At 36.1% G+C, this 24492-nt stretch overlaps 1 non-coding gene across 1 annotated transcript; it reads right to left on the reverse strand.

Moving 5' to 3' along the window:
* Positions 1 to 14314: 14314 nt before the first annotated feature.
* LOC141675456 (small nucleolar RNA R71) lies at positions 14315 to 14421 on the reverse strand. Its single transcript, XR_012556108.1, has one exon. It is a non-coding gene; the product is annotated as a small nucleolar RNA R71 (small nucleolar RNA).
* Between the last annotated feature and the right edge of the window lie 10071 nt (positions 14422 to 24492).

Genomic DNA, 24492 nt, shown 5'->3' on the forward strand with positions numbered 1-24492 from the left:
TTACAGCTAACAGCTATGGTTAGATTCAAGCAGACTGGCCGTAAGACCTGTGATGCTGATGCTTATGTTCGAGCTCAGGTAGAATAAGTAATAATAGTTGTGTGAGGACTCAGTATTTGTAATCAGATAAAATAGTTGGTAGTGTTGGGCTGTTCCAAACCCTAAACTGTAAGATCTTGGAGTTGGTTGTGTATTCTTCTTTTAAAATATTGTAATAGCTATATTTATTTTGCTGTTTAAGTTGGGGGTGTGACAAATGAACTTAGCTTATATACTTTCTCATAAATAAATTGTTAAAAATTAAAAAGTGAAGTAAAGTAACCAATCAAATTAGCCCAAAATAGCCGTTGAAAAATAAAGAAAACTGTCAAAATTCTAAGATTATCCGTTGAAATATACATACATGCTGTAAGTAAATTCGATGGATAATGCTCAAAATCAACGGCTAAGATTGAGTGCGATTCGACGAATATTGGTAAAAGTACCCAGAGTAAGAGTTGACACTTCGACGGATGTTATAATCCAACAGATATTCATTTTTAACGGATAATGAACATCTATCGAGATACAAATTCTGACTTAGTCAAAATTTTATCTTAGAAGGGAAATATCAACTTTTACTCTGGTTGCATTATAAATTGCTTAGACATCAAAATAGATTAAGAGTAATTAAACATACCTAACTCACTTACCAACCTAGTGAAGGTGGATTCATCAAGTGGTTTGGTAAAGATGTTTGCAAGTTATTTTTCACTTGGAACAAAATAAAGTTCCACAATACCATTCATAACATGCTCTCTAATGAAGTGGTACTTGATGTCAATGTGTTTGGTCCTTGAATGTTGTACTGGATTCTCAGTGAAGGCAATAGCACTTGTGTTATCACAGAAAATAGGAATCTTATTCACTTGTAGACCATAGTCCAACAGTTGATTTGTCATCCATAAAATCCGTGCAGAGCAACTACCAGCAACAATATATTCAGCTTCAGCTATAGAAGTGGAAACTGAATTTTGCTTTTTACTGAACCAGGATACTAGCTTGTTTCCTAGAAATTGACAGGCTCCTGTTGTACTTTTTCTATCAATTTTACAACCTGCATAATCTGCATTTAAATAACCAGTTAAATCAATGCCAGAATCTATAGGGTACCAAATGCCAAGTTTTGGTGTTCCCTTGAGATATCTGAAAATTCACTTAATAGCTATTAAATGAGATTCTCTAGGATCAGCCTAAAATCTAGCACAAAGACAAATAGCAAACATTATATCTGGCTACTAGCTGTTAAGTATAAAAGTGAACCAACCATGCCTCTATAGCTTGAAATATCGACAGACTTTTCAATAGTGTTCAGTTCAAGTTTAGTTACAGTGGCCATGAGAGTTTTTACAGATGTGTAATCCATTAGATCAAACTTCTTTAAAAGTTCATAAATGCATTTGGTTTGACTAATGAATATTCCATCACTAACTTGCTTAACTTGTAAACCAAGAAAGTAAGTTAGTTCTCCCATCATGCGCATTTTATACTTACTTTGCATCAGTTTGGCAAACTTTTTGTAAACTTTTTCATCTGTAGAGCCAAATATAATATCATCTACATAAATTTGAACAAGTATACTAGAGCCATTAACATTTTTAAAGAATAAGGTTTTATCAACAGTACCTCTAGTGAAGTGATTTTCTAAGAGAAACTTTGACAAAGTATCATACCAGGCTCTAGGTGCTTGCTTCAGTCCAATAAAGCGCTTTGAAAAGATAGTAGACATATTCTGGAAAATTTGGGTCTTCAAAAGTAGGAGGCTGACTGACATAGACTTCCTCCTCCAAATCTCCATTCAGAAAAGCACTTTTGACATATATTTGATAGACTTTGAAATTGGCATGGGCTGCATAGGCCAAGAAAATTCTGATGGCCTCAAGTCTTGCAACATGAGCAAAAGTTTCATCAAAATCTATTCCTTCTTGTTGACAATAGCCCTTAGCAACCAATCTAGATTTGTTCCTTACTACTATGCCATTTTCATCCATCTTGTTTTTGAATACCCATTTGGTGTCAATTGGATTCTTTCCTTTAGGCTTGGGTACCAACTTCCATACTTTATTTCTTTCAAATTGGTTTAGTCCTCTTGCATAGCTAAAACCCAATCAGGATCCAACATAGCTTCTTCTACCTTTTTAGGCTCTTCCCGAGATAGAAAGCTGCTATATAGACATTCATCTTGAGTTGCTTTCCTTGTTTGCACTCTTGAAGATGCATCACCAATGATCAGTTCAAATGGGTGATCTCTAGTCCATTTTCTCTGTTGAGGTAGATTACTTTAGATAAAGAGGCCTCATTGTTGTCTTGATATGTGATAGAGTTTTGATTAGAAGAAACTCCCCCTGAGTTTGTTGATCTTTGACTTGAAATCTGAGTTCTTTCTGATTGTGATCTAACTTGGCTTTCAATTCATATTGATGGATCAACGGATGTTTCTTTTTTCTTGTCAACGGATGATGCAGATTGTCTTTCGACGGATGATGCACTTGGTCTTTCGATGGATGTTGAATTATGTGCTTCATTAGTTGTAGACTTTTCTGCATTGTCCTTGGATATCAATTCTTGATCACTTTCATCATCATTGTCTTCACAAATCATCTCAACATTTTCAAATTTAAGGATTTCATGGAAATCTCCATGTTGTAGTCCTTCAATCTTTTTATCATCAAACACAACATGTACAGATTCCATAATAATGTTGGTTCTAAGATTGTAGACTCTATATGCTTTTCCAATAACATATCCAACAAAAATTCCTTCATCTGCTTTGGCATCAAACATTTTATATTGATCAGTTTGATTCCTTAAGATATAGCATTTACAGCCAAAGTCATTAAGAAAATTTAGTGTTGGCTTCCTATTCTTGAACAATTGGTAGGGTGTCATGCTTTTAGCTTTATTAAACAAAGAAATATTATGAGTATAGCATGCAGTGTTTACAGCTTCTGCCCAAAAATATGTTGGTAACTTTGATTCTTCCAGCATTATTCTTGTAGCTTCAATAAGAGACCTGTTCTTTCTTTCCACCACTCCATTTTGTTGTGGAGTTCTAGCTGTAGAAAACTAATGCATGATCCCATTCTCTTCACAAAATAATCTTATCACAAAATTCTTGAACTCAGTTCCATTGTCACTCCTAATTCTTCTTACTTTGAAATCAGGATGATTATTAACTTGCCTTATGTAATTGACGATGATTTCACTAGTTTCATCTTTGGATTTTAGAAAATATGTCCAAGAGAACTTTGAGAAATCATCCACAATAACTAAAAAGTATCTTTTATTTGAAATAGACAACACAATGACTGGTCCAAACAAATCCATGTGTAATAGTTGTAAAGGTTCTTCAATTGTTGAATTAAGCTTCTTTCTGAATGATGCCTTAATTTACTTTCCTTTCTGACATGCATCACACAGTCCATCCTTTGAGAATTTCACTTAAGGAATACCTCTTACCAAATCTTTCCTGACTAGCTCATTCATAGTCTTGAAGTTAAGGTTGGACAGCTTCTTATGCCATAGCCAACTTTCATCTTGACTTGCCTTGCTAAATAGACCAGTGACAGCTTCTGCATTTGATGAGTTGAAATCAGCTAGGTATACATTTCCTTTTCTCACTCCAGTGAGAACCACATTGTTGTTTCTCTTGTTTGTCACAACACAGGCTTCAGAATTGAAAGTGACTGAGTTGCCCTTATCACAAAGCTGGATGATACTCAACAAGTTGTGCTTGAGTCCATCCACTAAGGCAACTTCCTCAATGATGACATTGTCCTTTGAAATTAAGCCATATCCCACAGTATAACCCTTGTTGTCAACTCCAAAAGTGATACTTGGGCCAACTCTCTCCTTGAACTCTATGAGCAGGGTAGAATCTCCAGTCATGTGCCTTGAGCACCCACTATCCAAATACCAAAGATTCTTTCTGTTTCCCTACACACAACAAAATCAAATCAAGCTAATTTTGGTACCCAAGTTTTCTTGGGTCTCGTTTTGTTAGCCTTTTTCTTAGGTTTCTTAGGCTTGTCTTTATTTGACTTGGGCATTTGAAATTCATCCTTAGCCAATTGAATAGAACCCTTAAAACTATTCATCATTGCAGAATTATCATACACAGGCTGATTAACATGGAAAGGCATATTTTGTGTAAACATGTTATTCTAGTAAGGCATGCTAAATGGCATTTGTGGCATACTAAATGCAGCATAGTAAGGATTTTGTGCAAATGGCATATTAGTAAACCGTGCATTCAAATTATGTGCAAGCATAACATTCACAAGCATTATGGGCATGCTGGGAAATGAAGGAGGTGCAGACATGGGAGCAGGCATAGCAAGTTTTCAATTAACAGACAAATGATTAACACTTCCACACTTAACACATGTTTATCATGGAGCATATTTATCAGGTGTGTAGTTGTTGTGTTTGTTAATTCCTACTTTCCCATTCCTATTGTTTTCTTTTTAGACTCTGTTCTCACTTCAATTTTCTCCAATCTGTCATTTAATTGCTTAATTGATAGATGGCCTACATTGACTCTCTTATTTTGTTTCACTTGACTTGTTTCTCCTGGAACAAAGTTCTTAGAAACTGATCCATATTTTCATTTAATTTAGCTAGCTTAGCTTTGCTGACTGGTTTACTTTCACTCAACGGATGTGGCACATTGTCTTTCGACGGATAATCCTTTTGATTATTCGACGGGTAATGTTCATCATCCGTCGAATCCACATCCATTGAAAGTCCTTCAACCAAATGGAATCAAGCTTCTCCTTGCTCTTTTTCCAGGCTGCATCACAGAAAGATTCTATACCTTGAATTTTAGTAATTTGAGCATGGACATCTCTAGATGATTTCCATGCCTTAATTACTTCTTGTTCTCGTTCAAGCTGCTTTCTTTAAATCTCATCTTTCTTTAAGGATTTAGTTAGTTCATCTTTAGAAATTCTGCATTCTATCTTTAATTTCTCAAACTCAACAAACTGAGTCTCTAACACATCCTCATCCTCTTCTAATCCATCTGCAGCCCAGTCATTTTCTTGAGTGATGAAAGCCCTTTCCTTTTGTTTGAGCAACTCAAAATATTTCTGTTTATAATTAACAGGCTTAAACTTCTTTTTACCAGAATCAGACTTTCTGCATTCATTAGCAAAATGACCTGCAAAGCCACACTTGAAACATTTGAATTTGGACTTATCAACCATGTTTCTGTTTGGCTTGGTTGCTCCAAAATTCTTCTTGAATTTGAGCTTGGCGAATCTCCTGGATAGAAAAGCAAGATAATCATTTATGTCATCCATGTCATCTTGACTAAGATTGTCTTCATGTTCAGCTACTAGCCCTTTTCCCTTGCCTTCACAAACTCTATAGTTTGGTGCAGATTCAACAACTTCAACCTTAGTCTCCTTCTCCTTTTCTTGCTCAACAACCAATGCAATAGATCCTCCCTTCTTTCTTCCTTTCTCCGTCTTCTCATCTTGCTCTATTTCAAGCTCATAAGTCTTTAGAATCCCATAGAGTCTATCCAAGGTGAATTCCTTGTAATCTTGAGAATTTCTCGATGAGACTGTCATAGGCTTCCATTCCTTAGGCCAAGATCTAAGGAATTTGAGGTTTTAATCTTTTGTTTGATATATCATTCCATGCAATTTTAGAGCATTCAGTAATTTTTGAAATCTACTGAAAATGTCAGTGAATTACTCACTTTCTTCATTGTGAAAATGCTCATATTGTTGAATCAAGAGTTGCATTTTGTTTTCTTTTACCTGCTCAGTTCCATCATATATAACTTGAATTGTATCCCAAACATCCTTAACAGTTTTACAGTTTATGATGTTGTCAAATATGTCACCATAAACACCATTAACAAGAATGTTCATGGCCTTTTTATCCTTATGAACTTGTTCAATATCAGGATCGGACCATTCTTCTCTAGGTTTTGGGACAAATGGTTCATTTCCTGTAGCAGCTCTTATAGGGACATGTGGATCTTTCTCAATGCAGTCCACATATGCTTCATCTTCACCTTCCAATGGTGATAGTATTCTTTGTCCAGAAATGGAATCTTTACTCCAACATCTTTTCTGCTCATCTTGTTAGTTGTTGTGATCTTTAAACTCTTTGTTCTTCAAGAGCTTGCTCTGATACCAATTGTTATTCCCAAATAATTTAAACAAGAATTACAGAAGGGGGGTTGAATGGAATTCTGGCTTCTTTTCAATTTTAAGAACATTTCTACTATAAATATATATAACTGTGTTTGATTTTGCAATAATGCGGAATGAAAGTAAAATGGAAATCAAATCCAAAGAAATTAAATGCAAGTATTTAAAAACTTCCTGCTGGATTGAACTTTTCCACCAGAGATATATATATTAAGTAGAGAACTCTGTGTTTTAAAATGAACACAACTGCTTACAAATTGAAGAGCAAGAACTGATAAATTCTTTATAGATTTTGCCTTATCTATTTCTCAGATAGTTGCTTACTTTCTTTTTAATTGATTACAATTCAACTTGCTACCCTTGGTTTATATATCACCAAGTTACATGATAAAAAGACAAGATAATAAGACAAACTATATCTAGTCTAACTTCATGCTGCTACACTTCTCTTTCCAGCATCTTTGAATAACATTTGTTTAGCATGGAAATGGAAATGCTTCTTTGTTCTCTAAATCCTTCAAACAGGCTGCCACATTCCATTTGCATACAACTAACGCATATGACTATCAAGTCACTATCAACTGCTCTTTTGAATTTGAACATCCATTGAAACTCAGATTGATCATCCGTTGGAACTTTGTATGATCATCCGTTGAAACTTAGATTAATCATCCATTAGAACTCTGTTTGATCATTCTTCGATACTTATGTTGATCATCCATTGAAGCTTTGTAAATCACCCGTTGAGACTGTCTTCTTGATAGTTAACTCTACTGTTTGATCATTCTTCGATACTTATGTTGATCATCCGTTGAAGCTTTGTAAATCACCCGTTGAGACTGTCTTCTTGATAGTTAACTCTACTTCATTTACACAAGATTACAAGGCATCTAATATTTATAATTAACCATCCTATATTGCATATCAATCTAGTAGTTAACATGACTTGAACAATCTACAACATCTAGTTCAATAAGCAATTCAAGTATGCAGAAATGTGCTACTAGTCTTATTGTTACATAAGCTACTCTTTCAACGGATGTTGAAATGATCATCCGTCGAAAGCTACAAAATCACTTAATACAAATCTACTTAGTGTTTTGTTTGAGTTAACGTCAAGTACACAATATATTCCTAACATGAAGCTCTATTATCTTCACTAAAAAATTATGGAATCCTTGGTTTTGAATTGGCATCATCAAGGTCTACCTCAGCATGTAGCCTCTAACTAAAACTGAATGAGGATTCTGAGTTGGAAAACACAATGCAAGCACTGTATTTCATGAAAGCTTGTCTTAGCAATGAAATAATTTATTGCTAATTTTAATGCAAGTAACTCAATCAAATTGAGCTTCTTGATTACAAAGAAATTTAGACATTTAGAGGAGAATTCAATTAGAACTGAGTTTTGAGAACTTCTTCTGAAAAGTAGAAGATGTTTCAAGTGATGTGCTCTGATTATTGCATGTATGAACTTTACCATTCACTTCATTGGTTTGTGAAGTGATTCCATGAGGAAAGTACAGATGTTCAATTGGATAAATAGTATCCTTTAAGGAGACAAAAAATGTTTGCACTCAGGAATCAAAGTCCAGTAAAATTGGCTAAGTGAGGCTTATTCTTTAACTCAACTCACGGGTTCTGTTTTCTGGTTAGTAATCCTTTGTAATCTGATCACTTATAGTTCAAAAAGAATCAGAAGGTGGTTAATAACTTGTGTGTTGTGCAAGACATGCCTGTACTATAACAAGACTAAGTCAATTTGACAATCCTAAGAAAGTTGTATGGTAATCTAAGTTTGCATTTTGTATTGTATCAATTTAGTCTGTAAAAGTGTAAATATATTAGACTGGAGTATTTTTTTGTAAACAGTCTCAAACCTAAGAATAAACTCTGGAAGAAGATTATGAAGATCATGCCTCAGGGACAGTATGAAGAAGCTTGGAGTTGAATAAATCTGTTTTTGGAAAAACATTTTAAGTCAAGAAATCTACAAGTCACAAATTAAGTGTTATAGAGAAGTCATTCGAGAACTCCAGAATGACTTATCGAGAAGTCAAGAAAAGCTACTAGAGATATCAGAGATATCGACAAGCCAAATGAAGATATGAAGATTGGAGATATCGACAAGTCAAATTATCACTAGAGATCTTAGAGATATCGATAACTCAAAATATCACTAGAGATCTCTGAGAAATCGACAAGTCATTTCTTTACCAGAGATCTCAGAGATATCGATAAGTCATAACATCACGAGAGATCTCTGAGATATCGACAAGTCTTTTCTTCACTAGAGAACTCAGAGATATTGATAAGTCAAAATGAAGACACGAAGATTAAAGATCTCGACAAGCCAAATTCTCTTATAGAGAACTCAAAAACTTCGATAAGTCACAACAGCTATAGAGTAATAAGAGATCTCGATAAGGCATTATACTTATCGAGATGTTTAGTTCTCTATATAATAAACTGGAGATCTCGAAGTAAAACTCAAAGTACAAAGTACATACCAGTTAAATATCCAAGTATCAATTAACAAACAAATCAATCACTGATTTAAAAAGTCTACAAAAAGCAGCTTGAGGAGTACAAGATCAAAGGCCAAGATTAACTGAAAAAGTAGAGTCACATACATGCACGATTTGCAAAGATACACTAAGCCAGAAAAAGAAAGTTTTAGTTAACTTAAAGTAGGGTTTAGTACATGCTATTGCATGCTGTGTAAAACCAGTATTTACTGTTCTATAAAGTAAACACTGGATGCTTTGTTTCAGATGTAACAAATAGATCGAGAAAATCTTTTAACTCTCAAGAGAGAAGCTGAGTTCTTAACATACCAAGAACCCATAATTTTGTAGCAAAACACTAGCTTGATTTTTGTATAAAATTAGGTGAATTTTGAAAGATATTGTGTTTATGTGCATGTTTTATTATTCTTGTTAAAGCATATTATCTCTACAAAATAGATTACTTTGTACACCATTCATAACAGTTCAAAAAGCCATTAAAAATATCTAAAACACATTCACCCCCCTCTGTGTTGTATTCATTACCCAACATTGTGGGATACCTTAATGTTACTCTCTTAAAGCTAAGTTATTCAATTATGATAACCATATGTGTCATTAGACTTATTTAGTCTCTTCTGTTTTCAATCAGTCTGATATGCAACAAGAATTTGAAATTAAAACTTTAGTCACTACTGATTCACATTGATTATTAGCTGAGAGATATTCAATATTGTAGTTCCTTTTACTTGTCATTTGAAACTGAGGAGATCAATAATCTAAAGCAGTTATAACAAGAACAGGAAGAGTAAATAATAAAAAAAAAAATACACAAAGCAACAAAAATTAAAAAATTTCAATATTTTTTTTAAAGAACTAATTATAATAAAAAGTTCCTTTAAAAAATATAAATCATCCTACTCTACTCAACCCTAGTCTTTAGAAACCTAGACCCTGACATTGGTAGAGCAAGAAGCACCTCCTTGGCCACCACCTCCATTGCCATCCCTTTGAGGGTTGGCACGAGCAACAATATCCTCCCTGGCCCTCTTGGCCTCGATGACTACCTAGATACGAGCCAGGACAACCAACATCTTTTCTTCGATCGTTGGACCGTCGAATACCATGCCTTCGAAAATGACTTTATCGATATCACAAAAATAACCAAAAAGAATAAAAGACCTAATTGTGTAGATTAATTTTAGACTAGATAAAATTAAATCACACACAAGTAATTTTGAGAAAAATTAAGTCTCATCTTTTGGGTGCATATGCACAGTTAATATAATTCACTCATTGATGCACAAATAATTCAGCGACTAGCACTTAGACAAATAACATAAATAATATTTAGTCGTTGGGTACATAACTAATATCAATGGATAAATAATTATGTATGAAAATGTGAGAAGAAGAGTGGTAATCGGAATGTTTTTAATGATGAGATAAATAAAAGTATGAGGAGACACCTTAATTGTGAAAAAAAATACTAATCTGATTTCTAATAGAAATTATATTAATTACTCCTTCTTCAGAACTAGGAAACATGGATAAACTCAAAGTTATGCTAGTGCACATAAATCATGATTAATTAGGTAGATACATACCAGGCTGGTACATTTATCTAGTTATACACCGTTAAACTCATCATCACAACATAGTAAATGTGTAAAGAAAAGCTTCTCTGAGCAAGATTTTAAGTCTGGATCAACTTTTCTCAAAAAGTTCTCCTTTGACAAGACTTTTCTACTTTTCTTCTTTTTGGACTTGTTGGTATATCAGCCCTGCATCAATTTCTGAAGCCAACTTTAACATGTTTATTACCGAGTTGCATTATAAAGTCCAGAGGATAAACAATAATGGTAATTGGATAAATAATAAAATTTTATTTATTCAAGAGTGACAATTTTTAATTGAGTTGATCTTGAACAAATAATACAAACATTGGCTGAAAATAAAGATTTTAGACACTATAGAACATCAAATCAGCCTATCATGAACTTTTTCAATATAATACATTTTGAATTCAAAATCCACTAAATCGCGAAGTTTCGATATTTCATATAATGACCTCGAAAATGTGCAATTCTGAGAAGTTCAAAGACTATTTTTTAGCACATCATTGTACATCAGAAATAAACCATGCATTCAAATAATTTTCACTGATTGAGGATGTCAAGTCATTTCTCAGATAATTAACTAATTTAAATAGTTATCTCAATCAAGTTGGATTGTCAACTTCATAATGGGATAAAGCATTATGAACTCTCAAAGTCAACAATTAGCATGCCTTGCTACATATTGTAATAACTCGATTTTTTTGAGACTTTGTAAAATATTGAATGAATAGTAATCTTGCAGGTTAATAAAAACTTTTACGGCCACACTATATATGAGTATTTATTTTAATTACGAGTTGATATTATGATTATACGTAATAAATGAGTGTATGTAAAAGTCGTTAGTTTTCGAAAAAAAACAAAACTTCAAAATGACCTTATTTTGTGAGCTATCAAGGAATATGAGAATCACACTACGAATGAAACCCGAGTTTAAGTATTAAAAAAGATAAAGATTTGCAATAAAGGATTTCTCCACGAACCACTAACGAAATTTGATCATGATTACGAGTAAACGATTAAGTGTTTACGTAGGTGCATAAATAAACGAACAAAGCCATGCAACTCCATGTAAATCATGCAAGTAATTTCCAAACCAAATTGGATGAGCAATAAAATATTGTTAGGTCCCAAAGTATCATAGAAGGGTGGTTGCATATGATACTCACTAAATTAAAAAATTCTTTCGAATCTTTTACGGATATATAATTTAGTATTCGATTAGTAGTGTCGTGTTCTTGAGGTGAATAGTGTTTAGGACAATAAAGTAACGAACACAAGATATTCGGGGAAGTATATACTCATATATAAATCCTTGGGGGTGTTACTACACTCTAGTACATAAATTAACCGACTACAATCCAAGAACAACAATGTTCTTGCTTCTACAAAGATATACAAATTAAATCCTAAACAATGATCTAGCTTTTTGTTTGTCTAAGGATCTAATTACTGGATACCGATTATAATGCCCCTATGAATATACAAGAGGTAAATCGGGCATTATAACATTTCTCCGGTGAGAAGTTTAATGAATATACAATATGCTTGAGCTTCTCTATATTTCTTTTTCTTGTTTAACCATCTCTCGTTGGAGAAGAAGATAAATAGAACAATACAAGTCAGTAATATTTCTGCTTCAAAATGTAGTTTTTATATCAATTGAAATATGTGGCCAATTGTGTACCACATAAATCAATTGATAGTAATTGTGGCACCCCAAAAATCCGGGGTCAGGGATCTAGGAGGCCACGTCACCTTGAACCCTGTTTAACACTTATCTTGTACAACAATATATATATATCTACTCACACCTTTATGACCGCACACTTATCAACCCACACACACTTTTAGGTTATTGTCTTGGAAATGAATGTTGAGTGGCATTTATGTCACTTTATTACGCTTCGTAAAGCTTTAAATTGATGCATTTTTACTCAAGTTGTTAAGTGTTTTAACGTGTTTTCTAGTGTTTTTGCATTTCAGGCGTTATATAGGTAATCAGGTGAATTAGCATTATTTTGGTGCTAATTTGGTGTCAAGGTGGCATTGGAATAAAAGCTCATGGACGGCCGGCTCAAATCTGCAAGAAAAATGAAGAAGTTAATATCTGGCAGAAGCCCAGCGTGCCCGTGCTGATCAAGCGCGCGGCCGCGCCCAAAGTACAGAAAGTCAGAGCGCCCGAGCTGATCAAGCGCGCGGCCGCACCATGTCGGGGTGCAGTATTATGATTCTATTCTAATTCAAATTGGAAGACTTCTCTGCTAATTAGGGCTGCTATATAATTAACTTTAGGTCATTTTTAATAATAAATGGAGCCAGGGACATATTAAGGAAAGCTATAAGAAGATTGTATTAGAACGATTCAACGAAGACGAAGAAGATCTTGTTTTTACTTGTGAATCTTTGTTCCAAGTTGTAACTTGGATGCTAGTTTTCTTATTTGTGAACCTTAATCTTGTTTTGTACTTGGTTTTATTTATTCGTTATAAAGACTACATTTATTATACCATGTTTTCATCGGAACCCACGTTGATGATGAGTCCGATTATGGGCTAATCGTTATCGTGGGGTTCTAGCGGATTATTTATGGATTTCTTTAGTTAAATTGTTTCGATGCCTTAGTGTGTGGTGATTGTATGATAACCTAGTATTGGTTGTGCGTATTCATCTTATGAGCATCGTGAACTTATAAGATAGTGTGTTAATTCTTAATGAAGCGAAAGTGAATTCAAGGATTTAGAACTTGCCATGCTAGCATAGGTTCATGTATTTGTTATGCATGATGTGTGTGTAATTTTAACCATCTTACTTTCCCTATGTAATCAAGATAGATAACTTGTGCTTTAACCGTTATGTTGTCAAATTTTATAGACATATATGGTCTCAATATAATTGGTGTCTATTTAGCTTCTATCTCTTTTGTGGATGTCTGGTAGTATGGTATTCATGCAACGAAAGTTGGCGTTTATCAGTTTCGTATTATCTGATTAGTGTCATCACCAGTGCATGCTAAGGTTAAGAATAATAAGGCTATTGAATGAAGTATTTAATGAAGTTAGAATCCCGTGTTATATATATTAATTTAGTTAATTTTATTCTCTTAGTTATAATTATTAGTTTAATTCTTAGTTATATACAACCTCAAATTGTTATCGTCTTAACATTGAATAATAACCAATCATTGTTGCTTGAGTGCGTAAATTAATTAGTTAACCAAACCAGTCTCTGTGGGAACGAACTAGAAAAGATTCTATACTACTTGCAAACTCGTATACTTGCGTGTATTATTAGCGTGTGTTTAGCGACTAAAAAGTTTTTGGCGCCGCTGCCGGGGACTACAGTGTTAATTTATAGTTTATGTGCTTTCCATCAGTGGTCGTTAAAGTTCATTGACTCGGACATTGTTACTTATTTGTTTCCTTGCATTATTTCAGGTACTCTAGCGAGGGTGTATGCATACGTGTTCGTGTACTCGTAAGAGAACACTGGATAAAGCCGAGGAAGAAGTTGTGATAGTTCGAAAGGAAGTTTTTGAAGAAGAAAAGAAGGTAGAAGAAGAAGAGATAGTCGAGGAACCAGCTTTAGTAGAGATGGGTGATCAAGCAGAAAATCCTAAGGCTTTGATGGACTATTCTCAGCCTAAGATCAATGATATTTAGTCAAGCATCATCAGGCCAGCCATCAGGGCTAACACTTTTGAGATCAAGTCAAGCACAATTCAGATGATACAGAACTCGATTCAGTTTGGGGGTTCTCTTACTAAAGACCCCAATACGCACATCAGGGATTTCATCGAGATCTGTGACATTTTCTAGTTCAATGATGTGACTGAAGATGCTATCAAGCTGCGACTCTTCCCGTTCTCTCTGAGGACAAAGCTAAGTGCTGGTTATATTCTCCACTAGTGGGGTCTATTACCACTTGGGAGGATCTTGCTCAAAAGTTTCTCACTAAATTCTTCCCTATGGCGAAGACTGCTGCAATCAGGAATGTTCTTATTCAGTTTGCTCAATAAACTGGAGAATCTCTGTGTGAGGCTTGGGATCAATATAAGAAGATGCTAAAGAAGTGCCCACACCATGGCATGCCTGATTGGATGATTATTAACTGTTTCTACAATGGATTGGGTGCTACTTCTAGACCCATGCTTGATGCAGCATCAGGAGGAGCCTTGTGGGCTAAAAGCTACGATGAAGCTTATGAACTTATTGAACTGATGGCTGCTAATGAGTACCAGAATCCTTCCCAGAGACTGACTCATGGAAAAGTAGCAGGAATTCTGGAGTTGGATGTAGCAACTGCTATAGCTGCCCAACTTAAGGCTTTGATGATGAAGGTGGATACTTTGGCTAATTATGGAGTTAATCAAATCACTAGTGTCTGTGAGCTTTGTGCTGGTGCCCATGAGACTGATCAGTACGCAATTTCTAGTGAATTAGCTCAGTTTATGAGCACCTTTCAGCGTTCGCAGCAACCTATGCCAGCCACTTATTATCCCAACAATCGCAATCATCCTAATTTCAGTTGGAACAACGCTCGGAATGCGGTTCAACAGCCTTATCAACAGTATCCAGCTAAGCAGTACAACCCCCCTGGTTTTCAGCAACCACAATATGCACCAAGAAAACAACTCCAACTACAACAAGCTAATGAAAAATCTGAATTAGAGGAGTTGAAGCTTATGTGCAAGAGTCAAGCTGTTTCTATCAAGACCTTGGAAAATCAAATTGGGCAAATTACTAATGCCTTGCTAAATCGTCAGCCTGGTACACTACCTAGTGACACTGAAGTTCCAGGAAAGAGGGAAGCTAAGGAGCAGGTAAAGGTAATCACTTTGAGATTGCGAATCCCGAACAAACTCAAGTGTTAACTGAAGAAGCTGGGGCTGAGAAAGAAGTAGAGCAGCAGGAAGTAGAAGTGTAACCAAGGAAGACTACTGTTGAGTGCTGGATCAAGATGCAACTTTTAATGTGTTCAATGCTATGAAATTTCCTACAGAAAATGAGGAGTTCCTAAAGGTGGAGTTGGTTAATTTTGTGGTTACTTCAGAACTTGATCAATTGCTAAGGTCCGATGTCTTAGAAAAAGCCTTATTGGGAAATTCAGATAGTGAAGATGACGAAGGTGAAGAACAATTGCAATATTTGAATGCTTCTTCCTGGAAGAGGAAGATCGATATGCCTTTTGAATCTCTTGAAATGGAGGAATTGAACAAAGCTCCTAAATGCCTCAAACCATCTATTGAGGAAGCTCCCACTCTTGAGCTTAAGCCTTTACCTGAGCATTTTAGGTATGCATTTTTAGGTGATACATCTACTTTGCCTGTTATTATTGCATCTGACCTTTCAGGTAGTGACGGGGAAAGCTCCTGGGGATTCTAAGAGAGTTCAAATCAGTAATCGGTTGGACTATAATAGATATTAAGGGAATCAACCCTTCTTACTGCATGCATAAAATTCTGCTAGAGGAAGGTAGCAAGCCTACGCCCGAGCAACAAAGATGACTTAATCCAATCATGAAGGAAGTAGTGAAGAAGGAAATTCTTAAGTGGCTAGATACAGGGATCATCTATCCTATTTATGACAGTTCATGGGTAAGCCCGGTTCAATGTGTGCCAAAGAAAGGTGGAATTACTGTGGTAGCAAATGTGAAGAATGAGCTTATTCCTACACGAACAGTCACAGGGTGGAGAGTTTGCATGGACTATAGGAAGCCGAATAAAGTCACTAGGAAGGATCATTTCCCTTTGCCCTTCATTAATCAGATGCTTGACAAATTGGCTGGTCATGAGTACTACTGTCTGCTGGACGGATATTCGGGTTACAATCAGATTTGTATCGCTCCAGAAGATAAGGAAAAGACTACCTTCACTTGTTCATTTGGTACTTTCACCTTCAGACGAGTTTCTTTTAGTCTGTGTGGTGCGCCAGCCATATTTTAGAGATGTATGATGGCTATCTTTTCTGATATGATTGGACAGAATGTGGAGGTGTTCATTGGCGAATTCTCTGTCTTTGGCGATTCTTTTGATAAATGCTTACAAAATCTTGGACATGTTCTCAAGAGGTGTGTTGAGACCAACCTGGTTCTCAATTGGGAGAAATATCACTTTATGGTGCGACAGGGCATTATTCTCGGGCATAAGGTTTTTTGTAAGGGTCTTGAGGTGGACAAGGCCAAGTGGGGGTCATTAAGAATCTTCCTTCACCTATTTTTGTTAAGGGAATTCACAGTTTTCTTGGTCATACGGGTTTCTATAGCCGTTTCATCAAAGACTTCTCTAAGATTTCAAAGCCATTGTGCAATTTGCTAGAGAAAGATGTCCCTTTCAAGTTTGATGACGAGTGCCTTGCAGCTTTTAAGACATTAAAGAAGAGTTTAATCACGGCACCAGTCATAACTGCACCTGATTGAAATGAATCTTTTGAGATGATGTGTGATGCAAGTGACTATGCAGTTGGAGCAGTTCTTGGGCAGAGGAAGAACAACATATTTCATGTGGTCTACTATGCTAGCAAGACCCTAAATGGTACTCAACTGAATTACACTACTACGGAGAAAGAACTTTTGGCTATTTTCTATGGTTTTGAGAAATTTCGATCTTATCTACTTGGAACTAAGGTGACAATTTTCACTGATCATGCTGCAATTCGATATCTCGTCTCAAAGAAAGACTCGAAGCCTAGATTGATTAGATGGGTTCTTTTGCGTCAAGATTTGAGCTAGAGATCAAGGAAAGAAAAGGAACTAAAAATCAAGTCGCTGATCATCTCTCATATTTAGAGAATCCTAATGCTACTTCATTGGATAAGATATTGATAAATGAGTCTTTTCCCGATGAGCAGCTGTTTGAAGTGCAAGAAGAAGAACCGTGGTTTGCAGACATTGTGAACTACCTTGTGAGTAATATCATGCCTTCCGACTTATCTTATGCTCAAAGGAAGAAGTTTCTACTTAAAGTAAAGTGGTATATGTGGGATGAGCCGTTTCTTTTTCGACAAAGAGCTGACCAAATCATCAGGAGATGTATTCCTTACAGCGAAATGGGGGGATCTTGTGAGATTGCCACTCAACGGTTTATGAAGGACATTATGGTGGAGAAAAGACAACAGCTCGTATTCTTCAAGCAGGTTTCTTTTGTCCGACCTTGTTTAAAGATGCTCGCCATTTCATTTTGAAATGTGATTGATGTCAATGTGTAGGTAATATGACTAAGAAGGATGATATGCCTCTTAATGTGCTTCTAGAGGTTGAGGTTTTCGATGTTTGGGAAATTGACTTCATGGGGCCATTTGTCTCATCTTTTAACAATCAGTATATTCTGTTGGCGGTTGATTACGTGTCAAAATGGGTTGAAGTTAAGGCGTTGCCAACGAACGATGCAAAAGTGGTGCTTAATTTTCTTCACAAGCAGATATTCACAAGGTTGGGAACTCCAAGAGTCATAATCTGTGATGAGGGGTCGCATTTTTACAATTGCAAGTTCACTTCTATGATGCGAAGGTATAATATGAATCATCGCATTGCCACGGCTTATCATCCTTAGACAAATGGTCAATCTGAGGTGTCTAACAGAGAGATCAAGCACATTTTAGAGAAAGTTGTGTGTCCATCGAGGAAAGATTGGTCTTTGAAGCTTAAAGAAGCTGTTTGGGCATATAGAACAACATTTAAGACTCCATTGGGAATGTCGCCATTTCAGTTGGTTTATGGTAAGGGGTGTCATTTTCCTGTGGAGCTCGAGCATAAGGCATATTGGGCTTTGAAGAAATTGAATCTTGACTTGGATACGGCTGGGAAGAAGATGATGCTTCACTTAAATGAACTCGACGAGTTTCGATTTCAAGCTTATGAGAATAACAAAATGTACAAGGAGAAAGTCAAGAGGTGGCATGATCGGGGTCTAGTGCTCAAATCATTTGTGTCAGGGAAACAAGTTCTTTTATTCAACTCTCATCTCCATCTTTTTCCTGGGAAGTTGAAGTCAAGATGGTCAGGACCCTTCATAATAAAAACTGTGTTTCCACAAGGAGCGGTGGAAATTTTTGAGAATGATCCGGGCCAAGCATTCAAGGTAAATGGTCAGAGGATGAAGCATTACTATGGTGACACGGAAAACCGCGAGGTGGTTAGTGCCGTTCTATTATCCATTTGAGCTTAAAGTTCTACGTCGAGCTAGCGACGTAAAAGAAGCGCTTCTTAGGAGGCAAGCCAAGTTTGTTGTACATTAATAGGTAGAGGAAGTAAGAAGAAAGAAGAGAAACACAAAAAAATCAGAAAAAGAAAAAAATTCAGGGTCAACTCTAGTGACCAAGCGCACCCGCGCTGATCCAGCGTGCGGCCGCGCTGTTTCTCCAGTGACCAAGCGCGCCCACACCGATCTAGCGCGCGGCCGCGCCAGTTTTCTAGAGAGTGAGCGCGCCCGCGCTTTCCAAGCGCGCGGCCGCGCCGGGTCCTGTTCGAAGAAAATTTAAAAACAGCAGTTTTTAAGGGAATTTCGGGATTTTTTTTATAAAATCAATTTCAAACCGAAATTTACTCTTCGACATCCCAAATTTCCCTCTCCCAATCAAACCCATTATTCCCACGATTCCCACAATCAATTCCTACTTCTATTCCTTATTGAATTCTCAACTTTCCACCTATAAATACACACACTTATACACAAACTTCTCCACCACATCACAAATTCTCAAACACAAATCTCTCTCAAACACTTAACTTTTATTCTCTCTTATTCAATCCCAACGGCTCCCAAGAGGCAAAGAACGCAAGTTAGCAGTACCACCGATTCTTCATCCGCGGTGGTGTGAGGCCAAGGTTTTCTACTCCTGGGGCTGAAGAGGAGTACACGAGGCTTCTCTCGAAGCCTATTGCTAAGGAGCAAGGTTTTATGTTATCAGGAAAGGATGGTAAGCTATTGGAGATGATTCTAGAGATGGACTGGGTTTTTTTCTATGAGGCTCCCACTGCTGTGCCCATGAGTGTTGTGTGGGAGTTCTATGCTAATGCTAAGGCGGAGAAGAATGGCTTCACGGTGGTTCGAGGGAGGACTGTGGAGTATACTACAGAGGCTATCAGGACGGTGATTGAGCAGCCCGCGAGGAAGGTGGGTCAGGACACTTGAAATGATAAGACTCCCGAGGACTTCAACTTGGATCTGATCGTTGTGACTCTGTGTGTGCCTGAGACTCATTGGAAGTTTAAGAGGGGCACTACTGATTACTCCACGTTCCCTGCATCGTGCATGAACAAGTTTGTACGGGCTTGGAACTCATTTATTTGTGCTAACATCATGCCATCTTCGCATGTGCATGAGATTACAGTGGAGTGTGCTCGTCTGTTGTGGGGTATTCTTCAGGGTGATTACATTGATTTGGGAATGATGATTTATCAGGGGATTTTGAGATTCTTGAGGGGAGGTACTACAGGTGCTATTCCGTATGCGTCCGTTATGACGAAGTTGTGCATGGCAGTTGATGTTCATTGGCCCGCACATGAGCAGCTGCAGCTTCCCAGTGCTCCTATCGACAGTTCTACACTATTGAGTATGCAGTAGTGGGGAGGAGGTAAGCCTGATTTGAAGGGGCTTGGTTAATCTTTTGACCATCTACAAGGTGGGAGGCCTCACGATCAGATGTATGCGGGTGGAATACAGCAAGCAAGTAAGGCAGCCTGGAGAGCTCAGTTAGGAGAGGAGGCTGGTGCGTCACAATAGCAGTAGCAGGAGGTAGCATGAGTAGATGTTGGAGCTGGTTTAAGTTTGATGTAGTATAGGTGTCTAGCATGGAGGATGTATGCGATGCATGACATCCATAATCGGTTTGCACATGATCTCACCCAGGAACTTGGGACAACTTTCAGAGCCACTGGTGTTGACATCCAGTGGCCAGTATTTGGTTACAACTCTATGTATCCGCCTCCAAAAATGCTTGACACTCCACCCGTTGAGGGTGAGGATTCTGATTCGCACTTGGTATGCCTGAATTCCTTAACTATACCTTCACTGAGGACAGTGAATATTTTAAGTTTGGGGGTAGTAGTTGAAGGAATATGTTTTTGTGTGAGTCTCATATAATTGCATATTCATGATAGTTTAGTTCATATAGTTTGCATATTTTTCCATGTAGTTTTTTTTATTTTTGGTAGTTTTTAGGATATCTTGTTCATTTAGTTTCATGCATTTGCATTATAACACGATCCCTTAGATGATTTTTCCGATTAATTGGTGATATTGATGCTAGTGTAGTGATGTCATATTTAGTGATGTTGAGTCTTGTTGAATTAATTTGCATGCTAGAGACACTTGTATTTCACTAAGTCTTATAGGTTACTAGAGTGCTAGATCATGGTCATGGTTTGTTTGTTTGTCGAGGTTTAATCGCTTGTTTATATTTAGAATTTTGGATATTCTCTTAATAATAAAAGACATGGATATTTAGAAATTGGAAAAAATTGGATTTCATTGCTAGTTGTATGGCTAGGTATCACATGGCTAGTAGCCGGCTCATATTTATATGAGTAGTCTAGGGTGGAGCGAGATGGAGTGAAACACACTCATTCAGAATTTAAAAAAAAGAAAAAAAAGGAAAAGAAAAAAAGAAAGAAAAAAGAATAAGTGTTATGTATAATTGATCACGAGTGGGCTCTTTAGTACTCGAGTTATTAAGTTCTTAAGGGACTTTGTGCCTAGTGACCTAAGGCTTTTATAGTCTGGGATCCGCTAACCTAACGCTCGCTACAAAGATACTATTGTATAAGTCTTTTGTAGACCTCACTCATTGCACGGTCAAATAAGCATACTTGTTGTTTGGTTGTGAATAAAAGCATGAATCCATATAAAAATCCAAAATAAGAATTGAAGTGTTATAAGTTATTTTGTGTCTAGCTTTTATTTTATTTATAGACTTGCGATTGTTTTGATAAGGAGTGAGTTATGATTGTTGATCTAATTGCGATAATATATCTGTAAGCAGTTGCACACACTCACGTCTTTGGTTTGTAGGTTGATTTGTGAGCTTTAATTTATCTTTATGTGAGTAACTGCATTTGCTGAGGTGTTGCTTGTTGATTGGTTTAGTTATTCTATGGGGATCATTGCATTCATGCATTTTTATTTCTTGTTTTTTGAGTCTGTTTATGCTTGAGGACAAGCATCGATTCAAGTTTTGGGGTATGTTGAGTGGCATTTATGACACTTTATTACGCTTCCTAAAGCTTTGAATAGATGCATTTGTACTCAAGTTGTTAAGTGTTTTAACGTGTTTTCTAGTGTTTTTGCATTTCAGGCGTTATCTAGGTAATCAGGTGAATTAGCATTATTTTGGTGCTAATTTGGTGTCAAGGTGGCGTTGGAATAAAAGCTCGTGGAAGGCCGGCTCAAATCTGCAAGAAAAATGAAGAAGTTAATTTCTGGCAGAAGCCCAGCGCGCCCGCGCTGATCAAGCGCGCGGTCGCGCCAGTTCAGGGTGCAGAATTCTGATTTTATTCTAATTCGAATTGGAAGACTTCTCTGCTAATTAGGGCTGCTATATAATTAACTTTAGGTCATTTTTAATAATATATGAAGCCAGAGACATATTAAGAAAATCCATAAGAAGACCGTATTAGCACGATTCAACAAAGACGAAGAAGATCTTGTTTTTACTTGTGAATCTTTGTTCTAAGTTATAACTTGGATGCTAGTTTTCTTATTTGTGAACCTTAATCTTGTTTTGTACTTGGTTTTATTTATTCGTTATAAAGACTACGTTTATTATACCATGTTTTCATCGGAATCAATGTTGATGATAAGTTCGATTATGGGCTAATCATGTATCATGGGGGTTCTAGCGGATTTATTTATGGATTTCTTTAGTTAAATTGTTTCGATGCCTTAGTGTGTGGTGATTATATGATAACCTAGTATTGGTTGTGCATATTTGTCTTATGAGCATCACAAACTTATAAGATAGTGTGTTAATTCTTAATGAAGTGAAAGTTTATTTAAGGATATAGAACTTTCCATACTAGCATAGGTTCATGTATTTGTTATGCATAATGTGTGGGTAATTTTAACCATCTTACTTGCCTTATATAATCAAGATAAATAACTTGTGCTTTAACCGTTATGTTGTCAAATTCTATAGACATATAGGGTTTCAATATAATTGGTGTCTATTTAGCTTCTATCTCTTTTGTGGATGTCTGGTAGTATGGTATTCGTGCAACGAAAGTTGTCGTTCATCAGTTTCGTGTTATCTTATTAGTGTCATCACCATTGCATGCTAAGGTTAAGAACAATAAGGCTATTGAATGAAGTATTTAATGAAGTTAGAATCCCATGTTGTCATATATATTAATTCAGTCAATTTTATTCTCTTAGTTATAATTGTTAGTTTAATTCTTAGTTATATATAACCTTAAATTGTCATCGTCTTAGCATTGAATAATAACCATACATTGTTGCTTGAGTGCGTAAATTAATTAGTTAACCAAGCCAGTCTCTATGGGAACGAACTAGAAAAGATTCTATACTACTTGCGAACTCGTATACTTGAGTGTATTATAAGCGCGTGTTTAGCGACTAACAACGAACAATTCATTACTAGAGTTTATCAGATCCACAAAGTGATAATTATTATAGACCAAAAGTGATTAAGTCTTACCACGGGTGTAACCTTTATTTAAGGTTAGACCGGAGGCCAAATATACATTTCTTCATTATTACATTATATAAGTCATACTTGTAAATAAGTCGGACTAAAAATAACTGAAAACCAATCCAAGTTGTACGATCTACCTGGGGTACCGCACCGAACATCCTTCGGAACAGCTGGCCATTTCCTACCCATTTCTGGGACGTGAGTTTCATGATAGGCATCTTGATTCACTGTTGTGTTGTGTCATTTTAAGAAAAACAAGTGTGAGCTGTAATGCCCAGCATAATAAAGTACAGTATGAAAATGATGTATAAGAAATTTAAATCTGATTCCGTAGATGGTATATATGTTTGTTTAAAATAGTTTAAAATTCGTTGATTGACTTATTGGTCTGCAAATACCTTAATGGTAAACCCAACACCTAGGCTTGGGTTATGGTATTGCATCTCAATTGCAATTAGAAGAATAGGACATTTACCGGAGCCACCGCATACGATGATCAGTCATAATACGGAAATATGTAACCTTTTTATACTAGTAAAAAGACTGTAATAACCCCAATTTTTGGAATTTTTTTGAAACCATTATGAATAGTGTTTTTGCTGAATGAGAAAACTTTTCATGCTATACTAGGTAGGGGTTCTTTTATGGATATTCTGAGATTTTATTGGCACTCTATATGACATATAAGTGTATGTAAAGATCGTCAGAATCCAATTCCGAACACTTTGATTTTTCCTGGAAATCCACTAGATACGGAAAGAATTGAGTATAAGGTAACAGGATAAAAAGGATTTAAATTAAAGGATTATAAGAGAGGATCATAAAAGGAATATAATGTATTGAGAAAGGTTAGGAAAACCCAAGTAATAAGATCCCGGGTATGATCCCTCAAACGATAAACGAAAACGAAAGTTAAGCGAACCGTATAACAGATCAGCGGTCATTAGGCAAACAATTAGGAAGTTAATCAAGGAGGTTAGGGATGATGAGGTCATCCAACCAATAAGAAGAGGGCAAGTAAGGGATGATGACATCATAAGCATGACATAAGCATGACATAAAGGGAAGGAGATGTGGTTGCTTTAAAACCACACAAAGTCAAGGTTAGAAAGGTAATTACCCAAAAACAAAACAAAAACAACCAAGCTAGCCAAAACAAATCAAAGCAAACACAAAATTTTTTCATTCCTTCAACATTGCTCTCGGCTTTTTCTTCTTTTCAAAGGAAGAAAAATCAAAAATCAAGTTCCAAGCATTGTTAAATCACAAGGTAATTATCTAAGGTTCCTTGTACATAGATATGGATATCCTATAAGTTTAAGCTTCTAATTCCTTCATAATCTCTTCAAATAAATTAAGGAAGAAGATGGTGAATAGTAACCTTCAAGAAATAACTTTGGTTTTCTTGATTTTTATGAAAGTTCAAGGTAGCTTAAGCATAGATCAAGGCTTCCATGGGCATTTCAAGGATCTTTCATTGATTAAAAGCTTCAAGGAAGGTATAACATCTCCA

Source organism: Apium graveolens, chromosome 7, assembly GCF_009905375.1.
Source record: "Apium graveolens cultivar Ventura chromosome 7, ASM990537v1, whole genome shotgun sequence".
Lineage (NCBI taxonomy): Eukaryota > Viridiplantae > Streptophyta > Magnoliopsida > Apiales > Apiaceae > Apium > Apium graveolens.